Source organism: Equus asinus, chromosome 2 (genome assembly GCF_041296235.1).
Source record: "Equus asinus isolate D_3611 breed Donkey chromosome 2, EquAss-T2T_v2, whole genome shotgun sequence".
Taxonomy (NCBI): Eukaryota; Metazoa; Chordata; class Mammalia; order Perissodactyla; family Equidae; genus Equus; species Equus asinus.
The window spans coordinates 28,544,628-28,559,021 of NC_091791.1; the positions used below are offsets into that span (position 1 = coordinate 28,544,628).

General features: G+C 46.4%; 1 protein-coding gene across 5 annotated transcripts in view; it reads left to right on the plus strand.

The window, feature by feature from the left end:
- FBXW4 (F-box and WD repeat domain containing 4) overlaps positions 1–14,394 on the plus strand; it is a 78,272-nt gene that overhangs the window by 46,295 nt on the left and 17,583 nt on the right. The window lies entirely within an intron of this gene.

Here is a 14,394-nt window from a genome sequence, read left to right on the forward strand (position 1 = left end):
AACTCCTCTGTGAAAACCTTGACCAAGGAAGGTCTGGAGTCAGAACTCTGGGGTCCAGTGGAAGGGAGCCAAGAGAGGCAGAATGACCTGTGGGTGGGGGCTCCTTTCCTGAAAATAATGAAAGAAACAGATAAGTTAAGGTCACCACTGGAATCTTCTCTACCCATTGTAGGAGGCCTTGCCCAGGCCCAGGGCCAGGAGGACATGGTGCTTGGGAATTACGTGGGCTCTGGCAGCCCCTGATGTCAAGCCTCCGTTTGGAAAGCCGTGCATACCCATGACTAGCAGGACTGCATGGGTAGGTGTGGGCCTTGGGAGCTTGAGGTCCCAGAGTTTTGTGGTAGGGCTGACTGAAGCCATGCTTGTGCCCCATCCCTAACCACCCCCACTAGGAGGTAGAAAACTTCTCTCTAGGCCTCTTGGGACCAACTCTGGCTCCACTGGGACTTCAAGTCTCAGAAGAGGGATAATAGGTATTAGGTGCTGTGGGATCACTATTGGCTCTTTATGATCTGAATCCTGGGTTTGAAATTAATTGGATTGCAGAAACAACTTCCTTTTATTATTTTTTCAAACCACCTAAATACCCCAAAACCAAATTTTAAAACCCCCAAACCTTTCATCATGCTCCCTCTCTCCCTGTGGCTTTATTTGCTGGGTACTGAAAAGTGCTTTCCCCAGCCTCCTTTGGGTTGCCATGCTGAACAAAGTGAGAAACCCAGGGAAGGAGGAAGCTGGTGCCAAGAGGGCTGGCCACTGCCCCCTGCCAGCTCTGCGTCCCCTGGCCTGCCCCGGCCGCCTCACCGTCTGGGCTGCAGCCCAAGCAAGCAAAGGCGCCTTGACCGACAACAAGCCCCAGCTTTGTTGCGCCTGTAGTGGGATATGCTTTCTGGAGTCCAGGGATCTCCTCTGAGAACCACCTGTGCCTCCCGGCCTCCTGCCTAGCCTGGGCCTTCTGGCACAGGGGCCCCTGCATTCCAGCCAGCAGGCTGATGGTAGAGAGCAAGGGGCGCGAGAGGAATAAGGGAGCTGCGGTCAGTTTGAGGGGGCGCAAATTCCAGTCTGCCCCTTTAAGGCCCCTGGTTGGCTCAGGATCTCCTGCAGCCCTGCCTAGGTTAAATTTGTCCTATCTGTCATCAGCACTGACAGTAGCTTTCTGAAGTGGTCTGCAGAATAGGGACACAGGACCCGAGGTCTCTCTTCTTACCCAGTTTTTGCTGCTTCAGGAGGGAAACAATATAGGTTCCCCTCACCAGGCCACTTCTTTGACCAGGGGTCCCCAGTGCGTCTCTGCTGCATAGCCAATGGTGGTGAGAAAGATGAGAATGAGGATGGCTGACTCATGGAGTGCCTGCTAAATCCTAAGCACTATTCTCCACACTTTATATCTCACTTACTCCTCCCAGACAGGTACTGTCACCATCCTCAGTTTACAAGTAAGGAAACCGAGGCCTGAGAGAGGTTAATTAACATGCCCAAAGTCACATCTGGTAGTTGAGGCACCAGGGTTTGAGCCCTGGCGTCTGACTCCAGAGCTCATGCTTTTTTAACTGCTGTGCTACTGTCTGCCTTCCCAGCCCATAGTCATCTTGCTCTCATTTGGGATTGGAACTTGTGTATTGTCTTGAGTTGCTTCCATTTTTTTTTTTAAATATGAATTGAAGTTTTGACTCACTGTCTGGACCTTAAGCTGCCAAAGGGCAAACCCGCGTGAGTTTTGTTTTTCCTGAACACCCTAGCGCCTAGCACAGGGCTGGCTTGGATAGCCCTCAGGTACTTGTTAAAGGAATGAAGCCCTATCTCTGCCTGCCCCTAGCTCAGGAATTGCCCAGGCAAAGCCTTATTCTGTGAGAGGAGTGGTCAGTCCCAGAGCAGGAGCTTCCATCTGAGGCGGAGAGGGTGGCCTGCTCAGGTGGGACACAAGGCTGATGCAGGGGCAGCAGAAGATGGGAAGACGGAACCCAGGCCGGATGTGACTAGAGCCGAGCCAGTTTTCTGAGCAACAGGCCTGCTTGTGTCCTGCGGGTTGTTGGTCTGGGCTACTCTGAGAGGAAGAGGCTGATCAGGGTGGTGGGGTGTGAGGGGCGGGTCTGCTTTCACGTCTCTGAACTGTGGGTTTTTGGACTAGCCAGCCTGTACTTTGTAGACTCTTGTATAGAGAATCACTTTGAACCTCTTTTGGCAGGGCTTGCGGTGAGGGCGGGAACAGTAGTTCCAGCAACCAGCCCAGGCCAGTGAGGGAGCAGGGTCGGGGTAGGTGTCACCTTGCGGTAGTCTTCATGGCTAGATCTCCTCGTTGGATGCACAGGCAAAGGTCGGACCTGACTACTGCCCACAAGCCATGTGCCAAACTACTCCACCTGCCGCCAGCCGTAGTTGCCCCTGAATGTAGTTCACCTGAGCTCTCACAGACTGTCATGTGTGGTGAGGTTTGGGTTTTTTTTACTTTTTATTAAGATTACGATAGTTTACAACCTTGTGAAATTTCAGTTGTACATTATTGTTTGTCAGTCATGTTGTAGGTGCACCACTTCACCCTTTGTGCCCACCTCTCACCCTTTCCCCTAGTATCCACTTTTCTCTTTGTCTACATGTTTAACTTCCACATATGAGTGGAGTCATACAGAGATTGTCTTTATCTGGCTTATTTCACTTAACATAATACCCTCAAGGTCCATCCATGTTGTTGTGAATGGGACGATTTTATCCTTTTTTATAGCTGAGTAGTATTCCATTGTGTATATATACCATATCTTCTTTATCCAATCATTAGTTGATGGGCACTTAGGTTGCTTCCACGTCTTGGCTATAGAAAATAATGCTGTGATGAACATAGGGGTCCATGGGACTTTTGGAATCGCTGATTTCAGGTTCTTTGGATAGATACCCAGTAGTGGGATGGCTGGGTCATATGATATTTCTATTTTTAATTTTTTGAGAAATCTCCATACTGTTTTCCATAGTGGCTGCACCAGTTTGCATTCCCTGTGGTGAGGTTTTTGACAGCAAATGGGGACATGATCCCACTTGTATTGGTTGTGTGACTGGAGGGAAGGTGGGAGGCAGCACTGTGGAGCACTGACCTGTGCTACGAAATGCTCAGCTTTGTTCCTTCCCATCGGCCCTGTGTTCTGCTGGGTCACAGCATTAGTAGTGGAGTGCTAGTAGTGGAGTAGCCCTGGAGGTAGCTGGTTCTGGGGTTTCCAGGCTGGGCTCTGAAGGTCTGCATCAAAGGCAGGAGCGTCGGAGGCCACATGGGTGGGGCTCACCCCCGCCTCCCACGTCTGCTCAACTGGAACAGCTCCTTCAGTTCCTGTTTTATATATCTATCAGAGATGCCAGCTCACAAAAGTTTTCTGTTGCTTTTTTAAAAAGTTCAAAAACATTGTTCTAGTATAACTGTTTCCCATTTTACAGACAAGAAATGTGAGGCCCTAAGAGGTTACAGGCTTGCCCAAGGTTACACGGCTTGTGAGCGGCTGAGCTGGCACTGGTGCCGGCCTGTGGAGTCCCAGCTCTGGCTCTTTCCAGGGTGCCGCAGCGCTGCCTGCCCCGGCCTGTGTTCTGGGCGTTCCCACCTGGCAACAAGCTCAACTCCTCATTCTCTCTCTCACCCATGCACAGCTCGTTTGTCAACCAGCGCTTCTGTTTCTGGTTTTCATTTTTTCCTTCTTTTAAGGAGAACTTCTTTTCTCTCTCCTGGGTCTGAGGTCAGCGCTCTCCTAGGGCTGGTTGTCAGAGGTTGGCAGGCCTGCTTGCTTCTGGCTCTGTGGTTACTTCCACTGCTGGAGTCCACATTCCAGCCTTTGGACACTTCAGCACTGACCCCAGATAAGTCACATGCTGCTTTCACCCTGTGCCTCTCTAGCCTCGAAGCCACCCCTAAGAAGAGGGCTGTCTTTCCTCTGCTTGGCTGGTGGTAGGGGCTGCTGTGGTGGCCACAGTGGAGATAAGTATTAGTGGAGCCTTGGGGCTCTCTGTCTCTCAGGAAAGTCTCTTTCCCTCAGCTTCCTGACTCAGGGGGGTCCTTGAAGGCCTGAAGCAAAATGAGAGCTCCAGCCCCAGGCCCTCTGGAGAGAGCCAGACACAGCACTGTGGCCCTCTGGCCCCCCGTGTCCCACCCCAGCTCAATCCACCACCCTTTCCCTATTCTTTGCTTCATAAACACAGAGCTGTGGTACTAGTTACAAGTCAACTGTCTTGAGTGCCCCTGCTGCCTCCCAGAAAGCTATTTGGGGCCACTGGCCCTGACTGGAAGACACAGATTGGGTTGGTGATGATGTAGGTCCCTTCTCCAGGCCCCGGTCCCAGCTGCCCCCACCAGCCCTGGTCTGGCTCACCACGGGGCCCAATTCAGGGGCCTCTTTTGTTTGCCTTGCACAGGGCAGCCCAGCTCACCGTTCCCACATGCCGAAGTTTCCCCACCATTCACTGGGAAGGCTGAAAAGCCCTCAGCTAATTGCGTTGGGCTGAAAATTACCACTTTCCTGCGTTCCCCTGCTGCTGAGGACATTTGTGTCACTGCTGTGTTTAGGAGGAACAAAGGCCCCCTGTGGGGAGAGCCCAGGTACGAATGTGGGATGGGGGGAATAATTGCTGTCTCTCCAGGTGAAAGCCCCTGTTAAACTTCAGTAAGTCAATTAGGCTGGGGGAGAGGGCAGAGACCCCCACAACAAACTGTTCCCACCAAGCAATTAAAGAAAATCATTTTAGCTTTGAGGAGAGAAACTGCTTATTAGAAATTTTGTGGGTCCCCTTCCTCCCCTACTCCAGGCCCCCCTTAGGGATGAAACAACAAAACGCCTTCCTCAATAGAAGTGTTCCTCCTCCTCCCACTCATTGTGTGGTCTGAAAGCACTTACTGTGGGCGGGCAGAAGCAGGACAGAGACAGGCCAATGTGGGGAGAAAATGGCAGGGGTTTAACACCTGGGCTCACTGAAAGTCACAACTGCCCAGCAAGGTTGGGAAAGAGACTCCCGCGGGGCGCAGCGCTTCCACAGGTTGTGTGGGACGTGCACATGCCCATGGACCTGCTCTCCTCTCTTCATCAGGAGTGGAAACTCCAAGCAGTGGGTACATCTGTGTGAGTATGTGTGTGGCATCCTAGGTGCCCCCTTACCAAAGGGAGCAAAACGCAGGCAGTGTGCATGCATGTGTTTGTGCACGCATGCTTATGTGTGCCTTCTCAGCTAAGGATGGCGAGGTCAAGACAACCCAGCTGGGCATGCACCTCTTCCCAAGGCTGTGACTGGGCCCATGTTCTCTCTCCTCCCAGGAGCCAAATACCAGCACCTGGGAGTTGAACCACAGCATAGCTTTCCGCCTCGGATAGTCGGCAACTGAGGGCTGAATGGCCAGCAGCCATCTACTGACCCTGGGCTAGGAACGGTCTGGGGGATGATGGACGGACATGCTGATCTCCACAATGTTCTTCCCCATATTGTTTGGGTGGGAGTGAGATGTGGAGACTCAGCAGGAAAGAATCAGTGACCTGGGCTGGCACATGCCTTCTTGGTATCTAGCTTGGCTTAAAACCTACCCCCCAATTTCTGAGGAGAGGCAACAATTGGAAAGATCAAGTGATCTTATTTGATCTTATTGGGGGGGGAGGTAGACTCATGCATCAAAAGTCAGTAATCGGGTAATTTACAGGGGTGTATGCCTATGTGTACCCACAGATCACAGGTAGCCCAGGTACCACATCCCACCCTGCCCCAAATCTTGGTAGCTTAGGGGAGGGCCTGGTGGCGCTGATGGTGGGCATGGCAATGAGTCAGGCACTGCCCTGGCCCCAGTGCTTCCCTGTGGCTCATGATGTGTTTGGCCTTTATTCCAATGTTCCAAAGAGGTGAAATTAAACATTGAGGGGTTGACTTTTCCCAGACAACAAATATGCCAAGTTATTTGCCTACCAAGGGGCCTTAGGAGGTAGAATTTGGTGCCTACAGGCTGGCAGTGGGGAGGTGAGGGCTGTTGACAAAGTCCTGACCAGGAGCATGGAGGTGAGGTTTAATGGAGAGCAAGGGCTACTTGGAATTTGGGAATCTTGCGGTGGGGATGGGGGTGGGTGGAGTAGCTCAGAGAGGAGCAGGAACGGGCTGCTCACTGTGGCAGGCTCCACACAGTGGCTACCTATAAGGAGCTGGGTCTTCGGAGGAACCTGAGGCTCAAGGACTTGTCATGTTTCGCTTCAAATTTTTTATATGTATCTCTCTATATAGATACATACACATATGTGTCTATTTATGTAACATATAGTGATATATTTATAGAGTTTTTATATGACACATGATATCATTTATTATTTTATGCTCCAGAATGTGGTTTTCAATGAATGGGCCTTGGTTTCCTCATACCTAATTTCTGATTTATGACTTCAAATGTTTTGCTGACCTAGGGCCAGTTTCATTAAAAAAGAGAGTGAGCAGGTTTTTTGGGACTGCTTTGGGAATATGTGAGATTTCTTGTTTTATTTTTGCTTTTTACAAAAAACAATTTTACATGCTATGTGTGAGTTTTCTGCTTGGTTCCTCCTGCATTTTTTGTGTGTGTTACTCAGAGGGACTCAGGAGTGGAATATTTGAGTTTGCTCCTATGGTCAGATTTATTTTTCCCTTGGTTTGGGGGCATTAGTAGTGGATCAGGGTGGGGAACAGATAAAAGAAGTTGCAACAGTGGAGTTGCTTGGGGTTACAAGGTTTTAATTTTTGGGTATGTGTATTTTTAAACTTTTAATTCTGAAAAATTTCAAACATACACAAAGAGAAAATAGTAAAATTGACTCCTATGTTTTCATTACTATCTTAACAATTATTTTGTGTCCTTAATTCAAGTCAGCTAAATAGCTGGAAAGTATGTTTACCTCTGTCTCTCAGATGCCTGGCACTATCATTGTTGAAAATGGAAGAATCTGAGAGTGGACCAAACTCTGCCCCATCAGTGTGACCCTTGTGGTTTCCAGCAGAACTTTCACTCTCATCAGTTCGTAAAAGAGGATCCAAGAGGCCAAATCTCTGAAGACCAGGGCCTTCTTCCTTATAAACTATAATTCCATCCCTCAAGCAGCATCCTTGTTATCTGCAATTGTCCACACCATCTTTCCACCCCCTACTGGGAATGGGAGAGCAGATTTTTTTCCTGGCACTCTCCTTGGGCCTAGGTGTAAGAGATGACTTCATCCCTCTTCTGAAGTTCCAGGCCAGCCTGTGCTGCCCCTTTTTTTCTGCTCCCCCAGCAGACCCATCAGCTATTGATTTCATGGCTAAGGTATCTATTGTTAGTCAGGCTTCAAGGTATCCAGTAGGTACCTGGCAAAGCCCTTTTCTCATCTGTCAGTGAGGACATTCAGATGGATGAGAAGCCCAGCACCTACTGAACAGAGGCTCTGTAGTGGTCAGGACAAATTGGTTGTAAGTGACAGAAACCAAATTCACATTAACTTCAGTAAAACTTGGACTGTTTGGCTCATGAAATCCAAGCACGAAGCTGAGCAACCAAGCCAAAGGAGGAGCACAAATACAGCTGGGCTCAGGAGTAGCTAGACCCAGAGACCTCAGTGCTGCCAGGACCTTATCCTTCTCGGGTGCTCATCTCTGTTTCTTCCTGAATCTTAGCTCCTTCCTTTTCCCCAGCTGACCAGCTTTTTCCAGAGGCTGCCAAGGGTTCCTGAGTTTGGCAGCTCATGGCTTAAGTCGCGGAGAGTGATTGGCGTCCCAAAATCCCAGGGCAGAGACTCACTGGCCCAGCTTGGGGCAGCTGCCCTCCCTGTGGCCAGGGAGGGACAGTGTGTAAGAACATTCTCCCAGGAATCACATGTATGGAGGGAGAGTGTAGGGCAGACAGAACAACATGTGTCTGCTATTTTCACAAAGGCCAGATTACTCCATGACATCTGGTCCCAAAGTCTGTGGATGGCACTAATATGTGGATGGTGACTGAGCTCAGAGCCTTGGCCACCACGTCTCAAATAAAGTCAGAGTCTGGTGGGAACTGTGGCACTACAGCCTTTAACCTCTTCTTCCTCACTTCATTACTGGTTCACTGATTAGAGGTTCCTCCACTGTAAACTGTTGATGGTGTCTTTAGAAAAACCTGCCACTTTCCTAACATGACCTGGACAGGTGAAAGAACCTGGCTGCAGACTCATGAGGTTGGATGAGTCAGCAGCGGGCTAGTACCCTCCCAGTTGGGGTAGAGAGAAACTGGAGCCAAGTCCTGGGATGGCACAGGCCTGACCTGGCTAGACCTCCTCCAAAGGAAAATGACTAGGAGGCTCCTTGAATTAGACTGCAGGAGGACAGTTTACCTCGTGGAACAGGGCAGAAGACAGAGACTCCTACCTCTTTGGTGTCAGTGTCAAGAGGGTGGGAAATCTTGGGGAGGAACAAAGTTCAAGGTCAAGATTGCTGGTGCTGCTAACTAATCTGGAAACAAGGAAGTTCTGAGGAACTTCACCTTCCTGAAAAGCCCTGTAATGGAAGTCTAACAGAAAAGGATCTCAGTCCCCTCACTCTTCTGTCTCCAGCAGTATAGTTTTTTCATTTCCCCCTGTAATGTAAGCCCCAATCTGTATGGCTGGTGTAAGGACTCTGGGGCCCTCATTGTCTCCCATCACAGAGAAGGAGTCAACACAAGAGTTATTGACTGGATTTTCACACCAAGGTTTGCTGCTGGCCCTTTTCCACAATGGAGCCCTTCTTTGAGAAATAGGTTATAAGTACTGTGTACATAGACACACAGTCCTCTCCTTTTTCCTTGTCATGGAGCCTACTTCTCTAGACCTGCTGTGTATAATTTATGATGCATAGTAGGTCTACTAGCCTATCAACCTCCATGACAACCCCTTCCCCGTCACTGACAGCCAGCAGGGTACTGGTGGAAAATGCTGCGGCAATCAGACCCGACTGAGCAGTGGAGAGCTTCACCTCTCTTTCTCCTCCCTCTGTCTTCATAGAAGAGAAGTGGTCTAGGGCTGCAGATGGTGATGCTGAATCCGTAGGTTGACACTCACACCCTTAACCTCCCTTTTTTTCAGGGATGTCACCTTTTTTGCTGGATGTCACCATGGGACTCTTTTTTCATTGGTGGGTTATCAGGGCCTCTGTTACTTTAAGCCCTGCAAGAGTTATGAGGCCATTGGATGAGGAAGGCCATGCAGTCATGTGGTGGGTGGTGTGGATGGGCTCTTCTGCCCTTTGATTCCTTAGAGAGAACCTCTTTCTAGAAGGTCTTGATTATACTTTGATGCTTGTTACATGAAAATGACTGCCCCACGTTGGTGCTTAGGGAACGTTGAGAATAAAAATAAGAACCAGGCCAATCTCTAGGGCCCTCCATTGCTGGGCCTAAATGTGACAGTGGGTCAGGGTGTAGGGCCTCAGGATCATAGTACCACAGATTTCTCTTTGACCTGTCCTCATTTCTCTTCTCTATTGGTGTTATAAACACTTAATGCTCCTGCCCAAATCTAGATCAAGTCTGAGTTCCAGGGTCCTTCTGTGGTTTGTTAATGTGGGTATGTTTAGAAAGAATCAGATTTTAAAATAAACGTGTTGAGTTGGGTCTGGCTTATCTGTGCAGCCCTCCAATTGAGCCCTGCTTTCCTCTCTATTTGTTTGTAGAGCCACAGCTGATTCTAATGGTTCTTGTCATCCTCCCATCTTATGCCCCTAGTCAAATGCCAGCCACTTACGTTCATCAGGAAACCTGAAGAAACACCAGAGCTTGTCTGCTCTCAGTCTCCCTAGTAATCAGCAGACCATACAGGCCATCCAAGCCCAGGCCTTGGGCCTGACCACTACTGTGATGCCAAAATGGACCGCCTAACAAGAAAAAGTGATTTGTTTTGGAGTTGAAAATATATTTTGTGCTTCAGGCTTGGCTAGCCATAGCAGCAACAGTCATTTGAGCACCCAAGATGTACAGGGCACTGTTGTGGAGTAAGCCATGGCCTTGGCCTCTAATGGGCTCCCACTGGAGTTCAGTAGCTCACCTGTGTGAAGAAGCTTGCTGTTTATCTCTTTACAGAGAGAGTGGTTATGAAGCAGAAGTTGGGGGGGAAAGTTCTATAAAAGCAGGGGTGAAATTGTGGAATTCTCATAGGCAGTTGTTTCCAGGCCTTAACCACTCGGAAGCCCTCTGGGTGAAGAGTTTCTGTCAAGGGTCGTCAGCCAGGTTCAGGACAGACCAAGAGACCATGTGGTTTGTGTGACATTCAGGATTGCATTGAATTGAGTGTGCCACCAATATGCAGCCCTTCTTTCAGACAACTTCAAAATGTATTTTGTTATTACCATCCTCCTTTTAATTTCTCATTTTCTATTTTGTTTTATTTTTTACATAAGTAATATACTATAAATATGTTCCAATTGTAAAAAGTTTAAACAGTTTAAAATACAAAGAATATAAAGTAAAAATCCCCTTCAGTTTCCTCAGGCCCCTCCGGCCATCCTTCTCCTTTTTGTAGGAAGTCTGGTATGTGTCACTCCAGATCTTTTAATTTGAAGCAAATGTCAGACATCATATCATTTCATGAATATGTATGTGTGTATACAGACACACATAAATATATGGTTTTGCTTTGTTTTAGGCTCACATTATGCATTTTTCTACAACTTGAATTCTTCCTCTACTCATGTGGCTCAGAGGTCCTTTGCTGTCAGAACACATAGCTCTACCACATTCTTTTTACTGCTGCTTTCTAGTTCAGAGTTTTGTTTTTCTGGATTCCACATACTGTGAAATCATATGGTATTTGTCTTTCTCTGACTTATTTCTCTTAGCTTAATGTCCTCAAGGCCAATCCATGTTATTGCAAATGGGATGAATTTGTCTTTTTTTTCTGGCTGAGTAGTATTCCATTGTATTTATATATACCATGTCTTCTTGGTCCATTCATCTATCAATGGACTCTTGGGTTGTTTTCATATCTTGGCTATTGTAAATAATGCTGCAATGAACATGGAGGTGCAGATATCTTTTTGAATTAGTGCTTTCATTTTCTTCAGATAAATACCCAGAAGTGGAGCTGCTGGATCAAATGGTAGTTCTATTTTTAATTTTTTGAGGAAACTTTGTACCATTTTCCATAGTGGCTGCACAATGTACATTCCCACCAATAATTCCCTTTTCTCCATGTCCTCGCCAACACTTGTTATTTCTTGTCTTTTTGATAATAGCCATTCTGATGGGTGTGAGGTGATATTTTATTGTGGTTTTGATTTGCATTTCCCCGATGATTAGTGATGTTCAGCATCTTTACATGTGTATGTTGGCCATCTGTATGCCTTCTTTGGAAAAATGTCTGTTCAGAGCCTCTGCCCATTTTTTAATTGGGTAGTTTGTTTTTTTGTTGTTGAGTTGTATGAGTTCTTTATATATTTTGGGTATTAGTTCCTTATCGGATATATGATTTGGAAATATCTTCTCCAACTTGGCAGGTTGCCTTTTCATTTTGTTGATGATTTCCTTTGCTCTGCAGAAGCTTTTTAGTTTGACGTAGTCTTATTTGTTTATTTTTGCTCTTGTTGCCTTTGCCAAAGAATCGTTGCCAAGACCAATGTCAAAGAGCATACCGCCTAAGTTTTCTTCTAGGAGTTTTATGGTTTCAGGTCTTACATTCAAGTCTTTAATCTATTTGGAGTTAATTTTTATGTTTGGTGTAAGATAGTGGTCTAGTTTCACTCTTTTGTGCATGGCTGTCCAGTTTTCCCAGCACCATTTATTGAAGAGACTGTCCTTTACCCATTGTATATTCTTGCCTCCTTTGTTGTAAAAAAATAGTCGTCTTATCCTTTAGTTTGACGAAAAAAGTTGTGTTTACCTCCTTCACACCCTATTTTTTAAATAATTGTAATAATCCTGTTATACCAGCGTTTTTTCTTATAGTGGAAGCATAAGCATCCTGCCTGTGTTCTTTGGGAACATCATTTTACTTTTTATTATTTTATTACTTTTATTTTTTATTGAGATCTCATCGGTTTATAAGATTATATAAATTTCAGGCGTACATCATTATATTGCAACTTCTGTATTGGCTACACCATGTTCACCACCAAAAGTCTAGTTGCCTTCTGTCACTGTACAAATGTGCCCCTTTACTCCTTTTAGCCCTCTTTCCACTCCCCTTCCCTTCTGGTAACCACCAGTCTATTCTCTGTGTCTGTGTGTTTATTTGTTGTTGTTTTATCTTCCATATATGAGTGAGATCATACAGTACTTGTCTTTCTCTGTCTGATTTATTTTGCTTAACATAATACCCTCAAGGTCCATCCATGTTGTTGAAAATAGCAAGATTTCATCTTTTTGTGGCTGAGTAGCATTCCTTTGTATGTATATACACCACATCTTCTTTATTCATTCATCTGTTGATGGACACTTAGGTTGTTTCCAAGTCTTGGCTATTGTGAATAATGCTGCATTAAACACGGAGGTGCATAAACCTTTTCGAATTAGTGTTTTCACGTTCTTTGAATAAATACCGAGAAGTGGACTAGCTGCATCATAAGATAATTCTATTTGTAATTTTTTGAGGGATCTCCAAACTGTTTTTCTTAGTGGCTGCACCAGTTTGCATTCCCACCAGCAGTGTACGGGGTTCCCTTTTCTCCACATCCTCTCCAACACTTGTTATTTCTTGTCTTTTTAATAGTAGCCATTCTGATGGGTGTGAGGTGATGGCTCATTGAGATTTTGATTTGCATTTCCCAAGTAATTAGTGATGTTGAACATCTTTTCATGTGCCTATTGGCCATCTGTATATCTTCTTTGGAAAAATGTCTGTTCAGATCCTCTGCTTGTTTTTTAACTAGGTTGTTTTTTGTTGTTGTTGTTGAGTTGTATGAGTTCTTTATATATTTTGCATATCAACCCCTTATCAAATATATGATTTGGAAATATCTTCTCCCAATTGGTACGTTGTCTTCTAGTTTTGTTGATGGTTTCTTTTGCCATGCAGAAGATTTGTAGTCCCATTTATTTTTTCTTTTGTTTCCCTTGCCTGAGGAGACATATCCAAAAAGATGCCAAGATCAATGTCAAAGAGCACACTGCCTATGTTTTCCTCTAGGAGTTTTATGGTTTCAGGTCTTACATTCAAGTCTTTAATCCATTTTGAGTTAATTTTTGTATATGGTATACGATAGTGGTCTACTTTCATTCTTTTGCATGTGGCTGACCAGCTTTGGGAACATCATTTTACATGACTGTGTAATATTCCCTTAAGTAGACGGAGCATCATTTATTTAACATGTTTTTGGTCTTGACCCCTTGAAGGCATGTCCTTCTTTCCCTGTTAACCCATTTTGGTTCAATCATACACGAAGTTGGCTGAACTGCTTTTGAATTTATATTTTCTATCTGTACCATCTCTTTGAGGTAATGGTATGCCAGTTGCTTTGTGAAATGGAACTTCTTTCTATTTGCCTTAAACTGTACTCATTGAAGTTTCACACAGGCCTCTTGGTCTTATTATCCTTTAGTTTGATGAACACAGTTGTGTTTACCTTCCTCTCCCTGGACTTACAGCTTTAGTTCTGGGCCTTATAGGCAGGTGCTCCTGTGGATGGTAGGCTCGGCAAGTGTGCTCCTGCCCCCTCACTGATGTGACTTTCAGCCTTCTGGTCTGAGTATAGCATTCACGTGGAGGTTTCCCCTGGTGCAAGGTGGGATGTTTGCTGGAGAGAGCACAAGATTTCTTTGCTTCTCTTTTTTTTCCTTCCCAAGCACATCTATTTCCCCTCCCCTTGGGTGGGCTGGGGTGCTCTGTTGGCTGGGTCTTGGGAACTGGCTGCCTCAGACTTTCACCTGCCCCAGCCTATGTGTCTCCTCTTCCTGACTTCTGTTGACCTCCCGTTGCCACTCTACTGGTCCCTCCCTCACAGTGCTGTCACTGCGCTACTGCTCCTGGCTTCCCCTCACAGAGTGAGTTTGTGTGACCTTCGCACTGCATTCATGCTTTGGGACTTAGTTGCTATAATGATGTCAGTGGCACAGGTTAGCAGATGGCAGCAGCCGCAATGAGACCTGACATGTTCTAATGATTCCCTTCTTCCCATCCTTGCAGGCTGAGCCGATGGAGGGGCAGGGATTTCCTTGAGGCATTTTAGGAGGGGGATGAGGGAAATCAGGGGGCCCCCAGGTGCCGATGAGGCCTGTGACCTTTGCTGCTATAATATCAGTGTTTCACAAGCAGGGCGGTTCGGGAGCCCACTTGCAGCCCATCAAAAATTGATTTAATTGCAATTTTTCCTCCAATTAGGAGCACTGGAGCCTGACTAATTGGAGTAATAGAGAGTAATAAGGCTCAGATAAAAAGCCTTCCTCGGCAGCCTTTGTATCTCGTGTCAGTGCCTGTCAGAGGTCAGAGAGCTTGCATATTCTATTAGGCAGCCCGG